The sequence below is a fragment of the Ambystoma mexicanum genome, chromosome 10, assembly GCF_040938575.1.
Source record: "Ambystoma mexicanum isolate Mex_15411 chromosome 10, UKY_AmexF1_1, whole genome shotgun sequence".
Taxonomy (NCBI): Eukaryota; Metazoa; Chordata; class Amphibia; order Caudata; family Ambystomatidae; genus Ambystoma; species Ambystoma mexicanum.
This window is the reverse complement of record NC_090932.1, coordinates 1,627,727,238-1,627,744,670: the sequence shown is the minus strand read 5'-3', so window position 1 is coordinate 1,627,744,670 and position 17,433 is coordinate 1,627,727,238. Positions and strand designations below refer to the sequence as shown.

Here is a 17,433-nt window from a genome sequence, read left to right as displayed (position 1 = left end):
GTAATATCTGCATTAAACAATGCCAGATAATTCAAAATAACGCTGTACGATCCATCACCGGGAAATCCAAGTGCGAACACATCACTCAAGACCGAACAGGCCTCCATTGGCTCGCCATAGAGGAGCGCATTAAATTCAAGTCCCTGACGCTGGTTCACCGCTGTTTGTACGGTATGGCTCCATCATACCTTAAAAAGGAATTCCATTGGTACGAACCTAGCCGCAGTCTAAGATCAGCCAAAAAAGGGCTACTCAAAGCTAGCCTTATCAGAGTCAAAACTACTGGACTTGGGAGCGCTTTTCCCACCAAAGCTATTGCCCTCTGAAACGAACTTCCGGACAATCTTAGATTGGAAAATAGTTACTCCTCATTTAGAAAGCAGCTGAAAACTTTACTTTTTCGGTAAGTTGTCATGTATTCAGCTTCGGACTCCCTGAGTCCTTCTCTTTTCTTTTCCATGTAGTCCCGTGACCTCTTCTTCTCGTGTTCTTGTCGCGCCCTGATGCTTGTGAGCTTCGGCGCATTATAAATATATAAATAAATAAAAAAGTAAGTACTTTAAAACACTTGGAAGAGTTCCTCCACAGAGGCCTTATGCTTTATCAGTCCTTCCCTTATCTAGACATGAGTGTTCTCGGACGCAGAAGGGGACACTGGTGGTCCAGTGGCCAGCAGTAGGCAGAACAGGATCAGGCACGACTGTAGGAGATTCAGATTTCCACAGATAGCTTGTATAACAAGTAAGTACAATACTTTACAGTTGGTAAAAGGGTTTAGAGACTTTGTAGAAGGCTCCCTGATTCTGTTCCATTCTTAGGCTTTGGCAAACTCCCAAACATATGAATCACCACCCTGGCCCCACAGGAGCGACACAGCGACTTTAGGTAAGAATTACCTTTTGTCCCACAGTTCCTTAGCAGTGAAGAAGATGATGCAGGCGGACGCCCTCACAATGCAGCCACTACAGGACCCGTTCTCTGGATTCCTGGTCTTCAGATTAAAGAAAGGACACTGGATGGGAAATTGCAGCAGCAGTTGAGTGGAAAGGCTACCAGCAAAAAGTGCATTAGCACCTTTGAGCGTTCTTATGTGCAGAATAGGATTACCATAATAAGTGCTCTCGGGCCCAAATTACTGGACAGACTCAAAGAATATGGCAAAATTCTACTTTATTATCAATTCAATAAAGTAGGGAAACCTGGGGAACAGCAAATCGTAGTCCACACACTCTCAATCACATTTCGGTTACACAAAGGCTTTATACCTGGATGTGCATCAGCTATGGCGTCCTCCTACGTGGCAAAGAATAAAACCTATCGGACGGAGGGATTGGTTAGTGGAACATATCTACTTATAGTTTCTATAAGTATTAGCAACATCATTGGCTGCCCCTCATCTGTCAGGCATGCCTTGGACTTCCCTCTAACTACGTATAATACAGATTGTATCAGCATCACAACAGCGGATTGGCCCCTGCAACAATGTATGCTTACCATTACATAGGCCAGTGATCCCCAAAGTGTAGCTAGGGGTGAACATGTTGCTCGCGGCGCCCTAAATTGTTGCTCACCAGTTGCTCTGGACGATGGTGTGGAGGCCTAGAAGGAGGTGCTTAAGGGGTGAGACCTCAGCAGTATAGCCAGGACCAAGTCCTGGACTGTGCGAGAATGTTGGCCGAGGATTGGGCTGTCGTCCTAGCTGGCTTATCTTTATACATGCAAGATTTGTGTTTGTTGCTACCATGCAAATTATTTTTCGGTAAATGTCCTTATTTATGGCAGTGTCATTGCTAAAACCCTGTCATCTTCAGATACTTTTCCCAGCTGGCAAATGTATTAATGAGCAAAATAATTGAACCATGTTTGTGTCCTGTAGAAAATTGCCTTATTCTGTTCCTTTGTACAGCTAGTAGGAGCATACTGGACAAATAAGTGCCATGCATAGCCAACTTTCCTTCATTAAATAATTTGCACTCACTGCTTCTTGTACAAGTGAGGTTTGTGTTTGATGCCACCGTTCATTATATTTATCGGAAATATAAATGTCATCTAATATTAAATATAGGTGACACTAGTGTCCTAGTGGAAACATTGCCATTGTTTGATACTCTGCCCATCTGGCACTTGGATAATGGGCAGATAATGTAAATGCATACCACATTTTTCATAATGAATGTGCCCTATACTCAAATCCAATTAAGAAGCTGTTAATACGTTTAAATTATTAAACCAATTAATGAATCCAAATACTTAGTTCACAACACATCACCACACCTCTCTATGAAATGGTCATCGACGGATTAAAGGTTGACCAATGGATGCCACTAAGTCTTGTCTAAAATCATCCCTTTTGGGCAGAGAAAAGTGGCTCCATATCTTTCAGAAAGCTATTTTTATTCCAAACGACTTTTCACCAATGTAATATGTGTCAGGATCCTAAAAATGCACTATTTGCCATTAAATGCCAAAATAGTTCTTAGGAGGTAGCCTCGAAAGCCCCCAGTGAAGTGATCATTAATGCCTACCATGTAATGACCAGTATTACTCAATCAATATTTATTTAATCATATTTCTCCATTAAAAACATCAGTGGAGTAACTTTGCTGAAATATTTGGGAGGACATTACATCTAAAGGAAAGGATCCCCTGCCAAATGAGGACTAAATGGTGTGCCACGAAGGTTTGGGGGGGACAAACAACCTTGTGCCTCCCTATAATTATACCCATGAAAAACATGTATAACAGTTCATTAAAATTCACATAGAACAAGCCCAAAATAATAAAGCAGCTTTAACATATTCAAACAAGCTATATAAAAAACCCTGATCATTACAATGATTTATATAAAACAGCTCCCATACATGACCGTGCGTATTCAAAACAAAGAAACGACAAATTAACAGAAAATGAACCAAATCTTCATGGCCTCCTATTTTGCAGACATACTTTGCACTTCCTCCTGCACACCTTCTTAATTTATTAAGGTTTGGGTACATTTGAACGTACCATTAGCATCAGTCCACTGTACTAAACCCTCAGCTGAAACCCTTTGGGAGAGATTCAAGATATTGAATTGAGCAACAAGCATTTGGAGAATATCTCCCTGGCAATGTCCAGTAACCAGTAAGGAAATTGGCTGATAACCTTGAGGGCCAGGTGGTCCACGGACTACTTGTCCAAGGAGACGGCATAATGCCTGTCTCGACAACTGCAATTTTAAATGCCATTTTGAAACTATAAATCTGACCAGCCGTGTATACACCACTCATTAAATCATGGTTCACTTTACTTTCCGAGATTCTACATCAAACCATGGTGCATCCCTTTCTATAACCTTGAACTTCTGTATTAGGGACGCTGTTTGGCAATAGCTCTATACCAGATTGTTGCAGTCTTTGGGAGAAACTAACTGACACGTTCCTTTGTGGCCTCTGAACTGTTAAACAGTTCTAAGAGAATATCTTAATTTCTTCTTAAATTCTTTCCAATGCCTAAGCTCGACAGGGAGGCATTGGAAAGCCCCTCTGGCTGTCAGAAATGTCCTTCGTGGTGCCTACCCTGGCCATTTGAAAATTAACATAAGAGGATAGTGTTCACTCTTTGTTCAATCAGAAATGCAAAATTTGATAACATTCCTGAAGAAAATATAATCCAAAATACAGTAATCAATGACTGTGGAACAGTATTGCTGATCTTGCATGCTTAGGAATGCTCCATTTGCCACTAAACATTCCAGAAAATCCCCAGCAAAATCTCAAAGTACACCAGAAAATCAGTACTCCATTAGTGACAAATTTTACTGTCCAAACAATTGCACTACATTTCTTAAAAATAATTTTGCTAGAGAACCTGAAACCCCTGGTAATATTAATTTAGTCCTACTATAATTTTGAACAACCTCCTATTTGAGACACATAGGACTTGCCCTATGTGTCTAATAATGTCCTACTGACCTGCAAACAAACTCTTAATGTCAAAGGAAGTTAAAGGCCTTGCAAATGTATTTTACTTGAATAACATGTGATCTAGAACTAGATAACTATTAACTACTGTTTTGCAATCATTTGTCCTCTGAGCGCCACTATGTTCTGTCAAAAAATTGATGTTGCTCACCATTTCATTTGATATTTCATTTTTCTCCATGTGCACAAAATGTTAGGGACCCCTGAGTTCTATAAGAGCCCGCTATATGTCTGCCCTTCAATTATTAAATGGTGCTCCATCATGTGTAGTGTTCTGTGCTGTTACACTTGCATATCCTGCTCATTTCTAAATGTCGTCAGCTCTCTCCCCTAGAATAGTATAGCTGCCAGTAGGCCTTTTACGTCACCCACTGCTAGCGTCATTCCCGCGGTCATTCTTTCTAACTCAAATTCATTTTCCTGCACCCGCTGTCAAACTAGTTAATTTACATTTCAAATTTTCTTTGTCCATTTGAGGCCATGGAATATATATATGGCGGTCCTCCCCCTTTCTCTAATAATGAGAACTGTGTAAATCCTGGTCCAATATCAGTTCACGTTTTCCACGTGGGGCTAGTTTTGCCCATTCATCTTCCTGGCAGTGACATTAACCTGCTCACATAAGGCGGGAACATATCCCATGCACTATGCGACTGTGCTGGTGGTCGTGCGGAATATGGTATAGATTCTGGTGGGGGGTTTTTTCAGGTCTTCTAAATCGGACCACTTTACCCCTCTCCCCATGTTCGGATCCATTTAAAAACTGCATGCGCTTTCTCTTCTTGCTTTCTCATTTTCCGCCCTTTCTTCGTCTGTCATCATTATACCCCAGCTGGTATGGCTTTTATCCCTTTCTTCATCATCAAGATCTAGTCTACTTAGGGGCAGCGTTCTATGCTCGTCCATCAATGCATTATCCACTCGATCTCCTGTTTCCTTCGGTGGGGATCCTGCGATGCTCCCCATAGCCTTGTAACCACCCTTCTCTCTCATCTCTCTATATAGATCCCCAATCCTTTTCTCTATGCCTTCTGCCTCATGCTCATCGGCCCATGTCTGTATTCTCTGTATCCCTTACAGCTCCCTGCAGGGCTGTTGCGATCCTCTCTCGTCTTACCATTGCTCTCATGCTTCAATGGGTGTCATACTTCTATTAACAATATGATCTTTCATTATCTCTTTGTCCCCTACTCATTCTCATTTCTTCTTCCCTTCTTCTCATCCCTCTGCTCTCTTCTTCCCCACGCCGGCGTTTCAACCTACATTCTTTCAATATTTGGCCTTCTATTTCTTCGGTTTTTTTTTCTTCTATTCTCTCTTTTTTCTGATCTTCATACCTTCTCTGCTATTACTTTAATTTCTCTTCATAACATGCCCTTTCTTGTTCTTATCTTTATTCTCCCTCCTTAACATCGTCAATGCCCTTCTCATCCAATTTAATATGGGTGCTTCCATCCACTTATGTTGTACTATTGTCATACCACTTTGTCCTACTCACTTTTTTGTCTTCGGACTTCTTCTATTTCTATCCATCTGTCCCTTCTCTCATCATGCTCTTTGTGCTCATCACGTGTGGGCATATATTTACGTTCTTTATTCTTCCCTTCTTCCATGCTGTATTCACTATTATAATCGGGAGGTGCGTATGTTGGATTAACATACCCACTGCTGCTTTTAATTCCTTTAGAGGATAGATTGCCTGGTTGTCTTCTCTCATGCATCATTTTGAGGAGGAGAAAGAGGAGCTGAGGGTGTTACGTCTTACTCTTTATGATGATTGAGCATCTACTCCTTCTCAGGCGGATCTTCTCTCTCACTCGGATACCTCTTCCATAGTTCTAAAACAGCTAACCTTTTCTGTGGCTTCTTGCTTGTTTGTTTATTTATTTATAATGCACAACAGACCCAGGGGTAACAGGGCGCAGCGGTAAGAGAATGCAAAGCTTACATGGTTACAAAAAAGGCATATAAAGTTACATAAATTTACAGGTATGTACACAAAAAACAAACGTACAAATCTACAATTTAAACAGGTTATGAACAGTAGGAATAAATGGGCACATAATCAAAATTACAGTCTGATGGAAGGATGGTCTAGGGCAGTGGTAAAGGCTAGTGGTCAGTCAGGTTGAGCATATTAATGTAGCTAATTCTAAGTTGTAAGTATGGTTGATCTACTCTAAGCTGGTGTGGCAAGGAATTCCAAAGTTTGGATGCTTTCACAGGAAAGCTATTGTCGCCAATCTTGGTGAGTCAGAATCTAGGTACAGTGAGGCAGTTTGCGTTGCTAACTCTTGTGGGTCTGAGAGATGTTCTTCTGTGTAATCTGTCTGCAAGGTAGCTGGGGGCTGCATTGTTTAAAACTGTGGGTGAGGGAGACAATTTTTAGAAGAATGTTGTTGTGGGTAGAGAGCCACTTGTATTGGCGTCTAGTTGCAGAGATATGTTCTCTTTTATTCACGCCTAAAGCGGCTCTTAAGGCGTTGTTTTTAAGTGTTTATAGCCTCTGAGTAATGCTCTTATTGGAGCCACTGTACAGAGCATTACAGTAATCTAGCCTAGAGAGTATTTGTGCTCTGGCCAGCATCATACAATTGTCATTTGAAAGGGATGGTCTGCCTGCTCTGATAAGCTTGCAGGTGTAAGCGGTAGTAGAGGCCAGTGATTTCACCTGTTTATCAAAGGACATGGGAGAGTCAAGGTAAAAGCCAAGGGTTTTCACCTCCTTGGCTACCCTAATGATGTTTCCATCGATGGGGAATGATGAGTATCCATGGCCTAATTTCTTCAGGTTGAGGTGGGTGCCCAGGATGAGGAGCTCTGTCTTATCATTCAGGCATAGACCGTGGGTGGCCATCCATGCCTGGATGATGAGATACACTCTTCACCAATGCCAAATCCTTGTCATAATCCCCAGAAAGTGGGAGGAGAATCTGAGTATCATCTGCATAGTTAGTGTAGGCGATACCCAGAAGGTCCAGATCATCGAACAGGGGCTCAGTGAATATATTGTATAATGTAGGGGAGACACAGGAGCCCTGTAATCGGGATAGGGTCCACAGCTGCAGATGGGGAGAAGACCCTCATAGATCTATCGCTCAAGAATGATTCTAACCATCTAATGGCCTCTGTGGAGAAGTGAGCTGCTGAGTCCAGGTGATTACAGAGGACCTTATGATCTTCTAGGTGGAATGCCGCAGATAGATCCAAAAGTAAGAGGAGTGCTGTTTTACCTTTATCTCTTAACTCATCAACCTGTGTTGTTAGGTCGATCAGGGCAGCTTCCGTCCCATGTAAAGAGCGAAAACCAGAGTGTCTTGCTCCTAGGAGCTTGTGGAGTTCTAAATATTTTTGGATCTGGGTATAAGCGACCTTGTCAAGTATTTTGAGCAAGAATGGTAATATCATAATAGGACGGTAGTTAGTGGGAACAAGTGGGTCTAAAGAGTGCTTCTTTAGGAGTGGGAGTACCCAAGATTGTTTCAAATTAGAGGGAATGGTGCCAGATGTGAATGAGGCGTTCATCAGTTTGGAGAGGAAAGGTGCCAGATCTCTAGCCGCATCCTTTATGATCCGGGCTGGGCAAAGATCACCTTTACAATTGGACGGCTTGAGAGATGAGATGTCTTTCTCTACCTCTAAAATGGAGGTTTTAGTAAAGTGGAATCTGGCAATCTGTTCAGAGGATAGTTCGCTGGAGAAGGGGGTGTTATTTAATTGTGGTGGTAAATTCAGAGACTTTTTTTTGGGCAATTTTGTTTTGAAGAGTAGTAATTTTATTAGATAGAGCATGTTGAATATCTGAACACCATGTCTTACTTTTGATGCAGATGTCAGGTGTAGGGATTGGAGACTAATTCTTTTAGTATGGTGAATAATTCCTTCTTACTACAGTTTGCTTTGGCAATGCGTTCATTGTAGGAGTTTCGTTAAGCCATACAGATTTCATTTTTGTATTGCGAGGATATTTTGGTTAACTTAGCTTTGTTATCATTAGAAGGGAGTAGTCTCCAGGTGGTTTCACATTTCCTTTCTAGGAGACGCAGGTCCTTTAACTGGGGGGTGAACCACTTGTTTAGATGATATTTAGGTTACCTAGGTCTATGTTTAAGTGGAGCATTTTTGTCTACTGTGGTGAGCATAATTATATTATATTCTTAGACCAGAGTACTGAGATCCAAGTTATCAGCCAGTGAATTTAAGGTAGGGAGAATGCCGGGGATCACTTTGTCCACTGTAATATTCTTTTTATTCCTTGTTGGGCAAGGTAAGGCAGTAGGTAGAGCCATCAGAGGTGGTCTAATGGTTGATATTGTGAAAGACATAAGGGAGTGGTCTGTCCACAGTTGCGGTGTGATGGAGGTGATGGTGACAGTACAATTGTAGTCGGCTACCCAGTCTAAGGTTCCCTTTGTTGTGGGTAGGTTCGTTGATTTTTTGTGACAGGCCCAATTCTGAGAGGATGTTGGCTAATTTGAGGGCATGGTTGTCCACTGGATCGTTAAATCCTAAATTGAAATCACCTAGTAGTAGAACTTGGGTAGTTGTTTTAAGATTATTAAATAGTAGGCTGTAAATATCCTCCTCAAATGTCCCAAGTGGGTGAGGTGGTCTATAGATTAAGTGGATAGTGAGTGATTGGGAATTAGTTAGGGGGAGTTTAGCAGTGAGGACTTTGCAAGATTGCAAGATTGGGTGATTTGTAAGGGGTGAGTCTCAAGGAGAGGCTAGATCTGGATATGATGGCGATGCCTCTGCCTAGAGTATCATCTCTGTCTTGTCCTGATATTGTATATCCGTCAGGGATAGCTAGCATAAGTGCCTGCCGCGTTGTGTAGCCAGGATTCTGTTATAGCAAGGAAATCCAAATTACCTTCTAGTATTAGGTCAAAGATGTCCGTTGCGTGGGCAACCAAAGATCTGGCATTTATGAGTGCTCCTTTAAGGAAGGGTATCTCAATTTTGGCTATAGCATGGCTCGGAGTGAGTTGGTTAGGGACAGCTAGCTTAGGTTTATGTGCAATTTGCTGATTGGTGTTGTCATGAAGAAGAGGCGATGAAGTGGCCAGGATGGAATTATGGGGTTTTTCACCAGTGTGACAATTAGTTTTCCTATGTATCTGGGGTAGAGATCTCGTAAGTGGTTTGTGCAGTTTGATAAGTCTAGCGCGAAGTTTGAGGTTTCTGTCATTTGTCGTACACAGATAAGTGGCATAGGATCCTGATGCAGTCAGGTGGTTAGATTGGACAGTACTAGGGTTGTTGACTGCCATTTTAGTTAGAATAGGTGTGGCTTGTACCACCTCATATAGTTGGAGCAACCAGTCACAGTCCTCTGAGTGGCTGGAATTAAGTAGTATAGTGGCAACAAATAAGCTGTACATATTGTGTAGGTTTAACATGTTTAGCAGATGGTAAACTAGGATTATGGTGAGCCAGTATGGCAGATGGGCCCAATGAGCAAATTTGAAGGGCACAGGGCAATAAGAGCACGTTCAAGTGGCAGGGGCAGTAAATGGTATGCAGGTAGCCTATAAGAACACAGACCATGTTCAAATGGCATAAGCAGATGAGCACAATCACATAGACAGTAGGTACAATGAACAGGTTTGAAATGGCCGGTGAACACAGTACGTAGATTCAAATAGCATGGCTATTCTGAGTAGAGTCAGGTGGCAATAGGTGATGTGAGCACAATCTCAATGCAAGTTAAGAACCGCAAGTAAATTCAAAGGCAAAATCAGAGGCAGAAGGTACTGTGAGCACAATCACAGTGCAGCTTAAAATCAGCGCGCAAGTTCAAAGGCAAAATCAGAGGCAGAAGGTATTGTAAGCACAATCACAGTGCAGCCTAATAGCAGCCAGCAAATTAAGGCAAGTTCACAAGCAAAATCAGAGGCAAAGGGTACTGTGAGCACAGTCACGGTGCAGCTTAAAGGCAGCGAGCAAGTTCAAGAGGCAAAATCCGACAGGGAAAATTAAAGGGAAAGGGGTACTGTAGATACAATCGTATGGCAGGTGAGCGGGATAATAAAGATTGCCAACGCTGACAGCTCAGGAAGTCTTCATTCTATTAAAGACAAGGAGGCAAGCATTATGCTTTATCTTTCTTTAATACTGCCACAACAGCTTTTCAACTTATACTTTTAAACATCTATTTTTGTGATTTTTTTTTTACAAAAATAAAATAGCCAATCCGAAGTTTAAAAGTTTCAAACCAGAGTTTTACATCTCGAAAAAACTCTCAAACTCAAACTCCCATTAACCCCCAGGAGTGCAGTAGTCCTGAGCTTATCCCATGCTCCAATGCGGTGATAGGTCATCCTATAAGAACCCTACTGTCCCTGGTCCTTTCCTCTTTCTTTCTTGCCTTGAAAATCCTCTGAAACAAATCCAACTCTGCTATGAACTGTCAACAACCAACTTATAAATGAAACAGTGTTCTTGGAACCAAACGCCACTGCTTCTCAGACGATGGAGTACTTCACCGGTACCGTGATGGAGATCATGCTCCTTTCTGATCATCTCCTAGAAAAAAACAGAAACATATTTTTTTTAAGGGTGGGTGATGAGACAAAGTTGAACATATGATATCAACATTATAACATCAACTTTTGAGTCTTTCTGGGTGGGATATAATGCTCGCCTCCTTGTCTTTAATAGAATGAAGACTTCCTGAGCTGTCAGCGTTGGCAATCTTTATTCTATGACAAGACAGGAGGCTCGCATTATGCTTCTTCAAAGCTAGCCACCACCCTATTTGCCAAATCTGACACTGGCTTGAAATAAAAAGTCTTAAAAGTAGACTCGGAGGACCAGTCGGCCGATTTCATTATATCTTGGAGTGGCACTCCCGCTGCAAATGCTCTAGATGCCATCACCCCTCTAGCTGAATGCGCCCCAAACTGTGACAAGTCTATGCCTGCCCATTGCATTATTTCACGTACCCATCTCGCAATTGTCGCTGTTGCTACTGCATGAAAAGGTTTTCTATGCACTATTAGCAGCTGCATTACGCCTCACGGTCTCAGCAGCACTGCGGCTGTTTCATAATCTTTAATACATTGTGCTACACACAGTTTCTTATTTTCTGTAAAATAGGGGTATGAAATCACTCGAGTGTCTGTTTTTGGAAAAAGCTACTCCCTCTGGATAGAATATCTTCCTGTTTATCTCTAGCGCTTTTACATCGGAAACTCTTCAGCATGCTGTGAGACACAACAACATTGCCAGCTTGCCAGAGAGTTGCGATGGAGATAAATCTTTATTGTCTGGCCATGCCAGAAACAGCTGAAAAACTTCCCTGACATCCCATAATGTGGTATACTTAGGTTCTGGGGGCTTTCTTAATTTCATTCCTCTCAAAAGACGCAAGACTGACGGATGTTCTCCTATAGCTTTACTCTCTACCATGTCATGACCTGCAGAGATCGCGGACCGCAGCACACCTATCGTCCTGAAGGTACTACCTTCTTGGAATGTTATTGCTAGGAAGTTCAATAACTGAACTAATGGGGCAGAAACATGATCCAAACCATGCTCTGTGCACCATTAAGCCCAACTCTTCCATGCCGTGTTATAGCTCCTGACGGTGGAAGGCGCCCATGAATCTCTGATACAGTCTGCAGTGAGTCGCGAAATGCCTGGCGGTTCCCACTTTCTCCTGAAACCTTGCAAGCTATCAATCGCAGGGTGCCTGTCGATACTAGGGGGTGCATTCTCCCGATTGGGTCTAGTAGAAGGTCCTGCTGCTGTGGAACTATCCTTGGAAAATCAGTAGAAAGTTCCATCACTACTGGAAACCAAGGCTGCCATCTCCAGAGGGGAAGGACTATTAATAGGTCTGCTCGCTCCCTGCGCACTTTCGCTAGTGCTCTCGAGATCATGAGAAACGGAGGGAAGGCATAATTCAGTGTTCCGTTCCAAGGTTGGAGGAAGGCGTCTGTGCCCGCTGCCCCTGGGTCTAATCTCCAACTGAAATAAGTCTGCGTCTGAGCGTTCAGTCTGGACGCAAGTAGATGTATATGAACGGGACCCCAGAGGTTCTGCAATCTGTTGAACACACTCGGGTGTAGTTTCCAATCGCTTGAATCTACAAGATATCATGAATTCCAGTCCGCTCTCTCGTTGAGCGTCCCTGGCAGATACTCTGCTGTGACTGTTACTTGATTCTGAAGGCAGTAGTGCCAAAAGTCTTGATAGTTCTGCTAGCATCCTCGATCTCGTTCCTCCCAGCTTGTTGATATAATGCACTGCTGAAATGTTGTCCATTTTGTGCAGAACGCAACACTGAACTTTGTCCTTCGTAAATGCTTGCACTGCAAAGGACCCTGCCAAAGGTTCGAGACAGTTTATGTGCATTTCTAGTTCCTGTTTTGACCACTTCCCCCCCCTGTCTCTAAGTTCTCGCATCTGGCTCCCCATCCGGACCTGCTTGTGTCTGATTCTATGACGATGTCCGGTGAGTCTCCGAAAATCGCCCGGCCATTCCAGACCTCCATGTTGGCGAGCCACCAGTGGAGTTCCAAGATCGCTTCTGGGTCTAGGGTCACTAGCTGGTGATATCCTATCCCCTCGTGTCTCATCTTGAGCCTCTGCAGAGCTCGATAATGCAGCGGACCCGGAAAGATTGTGTGTATCGAAGCCGCTAACAGGCCAACTACCCTTGCGAGAGCTCAAAGAGATATGACTTTCTTTGCTATAACTGTTCTGAGCTCTTTCTTTATCGCCTTCACTTTGTGATGTGGTAGCTCTAGGGTTGCTTCGTTTGTATCTATACTGAAACCTAGGAATTCTATATTCTGCACTGGCACTAGCTGGGATTTGTCTAAATTTACTAGGAATCCTAGCGAGGTCAAGAGCGTGAATATCCATTGCACGCTCTTGGAAAGCGTGACTTTGTCTGAACCCATGACGAGAATGTCGTCTAGGTAAATGATTATGCAAATGCCTCGCTCTCTTATGGCTGCTGCAACGGATTTCATCAATTTGGTGAATGCCCAAGGTGCCGATTCTAGTCCGAACGGAAGACACGTGAAGTGCCATATCTCTCCTTCCCACCGAAACCTCAGATATTTCCGAAACTCTTGAGCTATCAGAATCGTTAGATACGCGTCTTTGAGGTCTAATCGCGCTAACCAGTCCCCCGTCCGGAGGAGATCTCGAAGTAGATGAATGCCCTCCATCTTGAAATGGTTGTAAACCACCCATTCGTTCAGTTTCTTCAGATTTATGACAGGGCGTACTTTGTCTCCCCTGTGAACAAGAAATAAATTGCTGAGGAAGCCTGGCCCTCCGTGCATATCTTTTTCTATAGCATTTTTGTCTGCTAATTGGAGAATTTCGCTGTTCAACAATCTTGCCTCTTCTCGAGGCATCTGAATAAAATGGGGTTCTGATCTCTGAACTGGGTTTCCCACCAATTCTAGCTGAAGTCCTGCTACTTCTTGCAGTACCCATGCATCGCGCGATAATGCTTGCCATGCGCTTAGAAACTGGAGGGTTCTCCCTCCTACTCGAACTCTTGTTGCACTCACCTCCTGAGGCATTTGGTTGCCGGTATGCACCTCTCCCTCTTCGTCCTCTGGGAAATCTGGACCTGGCTGCGAAGAATGTGTCTTGTTGTCTTCCTTCCCAATATTGGCCGTGTGGCCCCTGGGGTCTTCGTTGATGGTTAAACCGACCAGACGTACGACCCCTGTAACGTCCACTCCCGGAAAAAACTTGAGTGGGGAAAATCTTTTTGATTCAGCTTTGTGCTCGTTCAAGAGCTGAATAAGTTCCCACGAACTGTGCCATTTCCTTAGCGAATGCCTCGCCGAATTGTAGGCCTCTTGCTCCTTCACCTGCCTCGTACGACGCCAGGTCGCTTAGCTTACTGTCGATCTTAAAGGCATGGTCTAGTAAAAAATGTTTATTGTCCCTACGGGTCAGCCATGTTTTTTTAAGCCTAAGTGGCTCGATTTTAGAAAACTTTCCTATGGACCTTACCCGAGTTTTCGTCCATTAAACACACGTGAAAACAAGCACCAGGGAGCCGCCATTTTCTGATAATCCTATCATTTCCCCCATCGCCCTGGCTGACCTGTTTTTGCGGCACTAAATCAAATTCCCCGCCCCTGAGCCTGTCATCAGCAGACTCGTACCGTCCATTTCCCAACGCCAAAGCACGTCTTGTGTCAACATTCGCTGCGCTTCAGCTAATGACGTGTCGCCATGGAAATGGCAGGACGCCTCTTTCCTCAATAAGTATAAACAGACCGTTTCACAACACACAGCAGCAGATTTTCGATTCCATTCCTCTCTCTGTGTTACTTTGAGTATTCTGTGACTCGTTTCAGTGCTCTGGTCAGCTACCTTCGCCGCTTGTAGCCCGTGTGAACAGATACCAGTACCACCGCTATAAATTATTTTAGTTTGTTTAACACACAATGGCTAAAATAATGCCCTACATGTATGAGCCCGAGTATACCGAGGAGGAACTACTGGAAATGGAAGCACGCGAAAACGATGGGGATTCGGACGGCAGTTGGCAGGACGAATCAACAGATGAAGAGCCTGGGCCTAGTCGCATAGACGGCGTCTCCACCTGGTGCACATGCAATCGGTGCGAGCTAATGCCAACTGAGGACGAGAACTGCTGCTGCCGAGAAAACTCGGGATGCCTGGCCTACATTTCGGAAGGCGAGCCACGACCGCAATGCATCACCGAGCTGCCAGATTTCAGGGCAGCCTGCCTCACACGGCCCGTGTTGAGAATAATGATGGTGCTTATGCACGAGCTTCGCGCAACTGTTCGTCCTCGTAATCCGAATAATGAGTATACTCTGCTTGTCATGCCACTCCTATTTCATGTTCTTCTACTATATCCAAAATTACATCTACATATCATTGAAACGCATGTAAGTCGTTCAATAGTGTGCATTGTCTAGATTGCATTTGTCCGTGCAGAATGCCATTAGTTACAAGAATTGTCATTGACAACAAACATTTATTAAACTTATCTTGGTCATTTAAAAACAGTTTGTTTCATTCCTTTTCACAGGTGGTACAGGCTGGTGGCCTATCGTTCCTTTACATGGTAGCTCCACGGGAGGCTTGGACACCGTGTTCGAAGAGTGATGCCTGCCTGTGCGTTCGTGCCATTAGAGAAACGTTCCTGAGTGACAGCGGTCAGTACAGGGGATTTTCTCTCGCTGTGCTGCAACCTGACCTGTATAATCTTTAAAGTCTTGTATTTTTGTGTCATGAAAATAAGATACAAAATAAAACACCACATATTTTAACAACGGTTGTTTCGATTTTTTAAATGAATCAAGTGTGTCTCCATTCAAGGATGGACGTCAGACGTCTGTGCTCCGAATGGGTGAAGGTCTGGTCGCTGTGAAGCAGGGTGGTCACTATCTATCTAAGCTAACATAACATATTCTCGATAATGCATGCACTAAATAACACTTGTTCAAAGTCTTTCAGTAGGTTATGTCTCTATAAAAGTCCCACATATATCTATACTAACAATTACCATTGGATTATACAGGCTTTAGGGTCTTGACCACTATAATACACCGGTTGAAGTGTGGGTCTGTGCTCACAAGAATCTCCGGTATGTGGCATTTGTTATTGATAAGCAACGATATACTATCATTGATATAAAGGCGATATACTATATATTGATATAAAGGCGGTTCGCGCCAGTGGATGAGCGCTGGCATGGGGGGCTGTCAGGGGCGCGAAAGGCCAAGGTGCCAAACTACATGTACACTTCAAAAGGTATCCCACCCCAAGGGGCCATCGGTCACATGGCCTCCTCAGACCCCGTGTCTCCAGCCAGGCCTCCCCTTGAAGCAGGCCGTCCCCCTGCAATCACATAAGTGTGTCTCCATTCAGCAGTCTTCCTGTGCCTTATCTGCACGCCCCAGGCCCATCCATCCCACCCACCCTCTATCAAAGGCGGTTTGCGCCAGTGGATGCGCGCTGTCAGGGGCGCGAAAGGCCAAGGTGCCAAACTACATGTACACTTCAAAAGGTATTCCACGCCAAGGGGCCATCGGTCACATGGCCTCCTCAGACCCAGTGTCTCCAGCCAGGCCTCCCCTTGAAGCAGGCCGTCCCCCTGCAATCACATAAGTGTGTCTCCATTCAGCAGTCTTCCTGTGCCTTATCTGCACGCCCCAGGCCCATCCATCCCACCCCCTCCATCAAAGGCGGTTCGCGCCAGTGGATGAGCGCTGGCATGGGGGGCTGTCAGGGGCGCGAAAGGCCAAGGTGCCAAAGTACATGTACACTTCAAAAGGTATCCCACGCCAAGGGGCCATCGGTCACATGGCCTCCTCAGACCCTGTGTCTCCAGCCAGGCCTCCCCTTGAAGCAGGCCGCCCCCCTAAGACCACGACATACATACGTCATTCATTCACAAACACACCCCTGTTTCTAATACTTTATAAACCACTTGATATGTCTCATGAGAACATCTTTGTGCTTTGCAAGTCAACTCCTGAACGTGTTACCTGGCAACCACTGAGATCTACGCTAATCTGCTCGTCGTCGTGCTATCCGTGAACTTCTGTGACCGCTTAGAGCAAACCCATCAGTGTGCTACCTGTGGCCACCCGCCTATTCTCCTGCAACATACTGCTCTGCTTGCTGAATCCAACTGTTTGTTGGTCAAGGAAGGCCATGTATCCTAGTCATATTTTTAAATTTCTATCTATTTGCGAGTTGAGTACAAAATAGTGTTATGTTCATTGGTCTCATTGCTATTGACTTTAGTTTCCATTGCTATGCTATCGATAGATCTATTTATTTTCATCTGTGTCTATTGTCATCGAATTGCATCCTTCGGGGGTCCAGTGTTATAATGTAAGCATTTTTCCTTCTCGTGCAATATAGAACATCCAAGGGATGAGTCACATGTTCAGATTTTAGTAACATCATTTATACATTTCTGCAACTTATGCAAATACTAAGCCGCACATAATGAACTGGTATAGTTCCTGCGACCAAAACAAACCTTGCATTGATCATTGTATGATTCATTTACTTTTGTATCAAATCTTTATTCTTGAAGATTGTATAATAATGTTGATATTTACTTTTCAGATTTATCAACAATGCCTGCCTGTTCGATTAGCGGTTGCCCTTCGAAGACCCATGCGAAATCTGAAGGCACTAAAATGCATGTATTCCCGAAAACTGTTGATCGAATAAGAGAATGGGTCAGACATTGCGGATATCCACTGGATGAGCTGGAAAGTAGAGTCCAACAAGTCTTACAGGACAAGAGGGGTGATCGATACAGCATCTGCAGCCGGCAATTTTCCTTGGACATGTACACAACATCTTGGGTAACAAAGAAGAATAAACGGCGAATGACACGGAAATTGCTCGAAAACGCTATTCCCACTCTATTCGTCCACATTCCGCCACCGGTGAGTCAAGTGTCCAGATTTAGCTTTAGGCCTTGCGGTAGTGT

The 17,433-nt window shown here is 43.9% G+C and overlaps 1 long non-coding RNA gene across 1 annotated transcript in view; it reads right to left on the bottom strand.

Moving 5' to 3' along the window:
* Nucleotides 1-10,067: 10,067 nt before the first annotated feature.
* LOC138492689 (uncharacterized) overlaps nucleotides 10,068-17,433 on the bottom strand; it is a 60,105-nt gene continuing 52,739 nt past the window's right edge. The window contains exon 3 of the long non-coding RNA XR_011276250.1: nucleotides 10,068-10,490. This is a non-coding gene — a long non-coding RNA (uncharacterized lncRNA). The remainder of the gene's footprint in view (nucleotides 10,491-17,433) is intronic.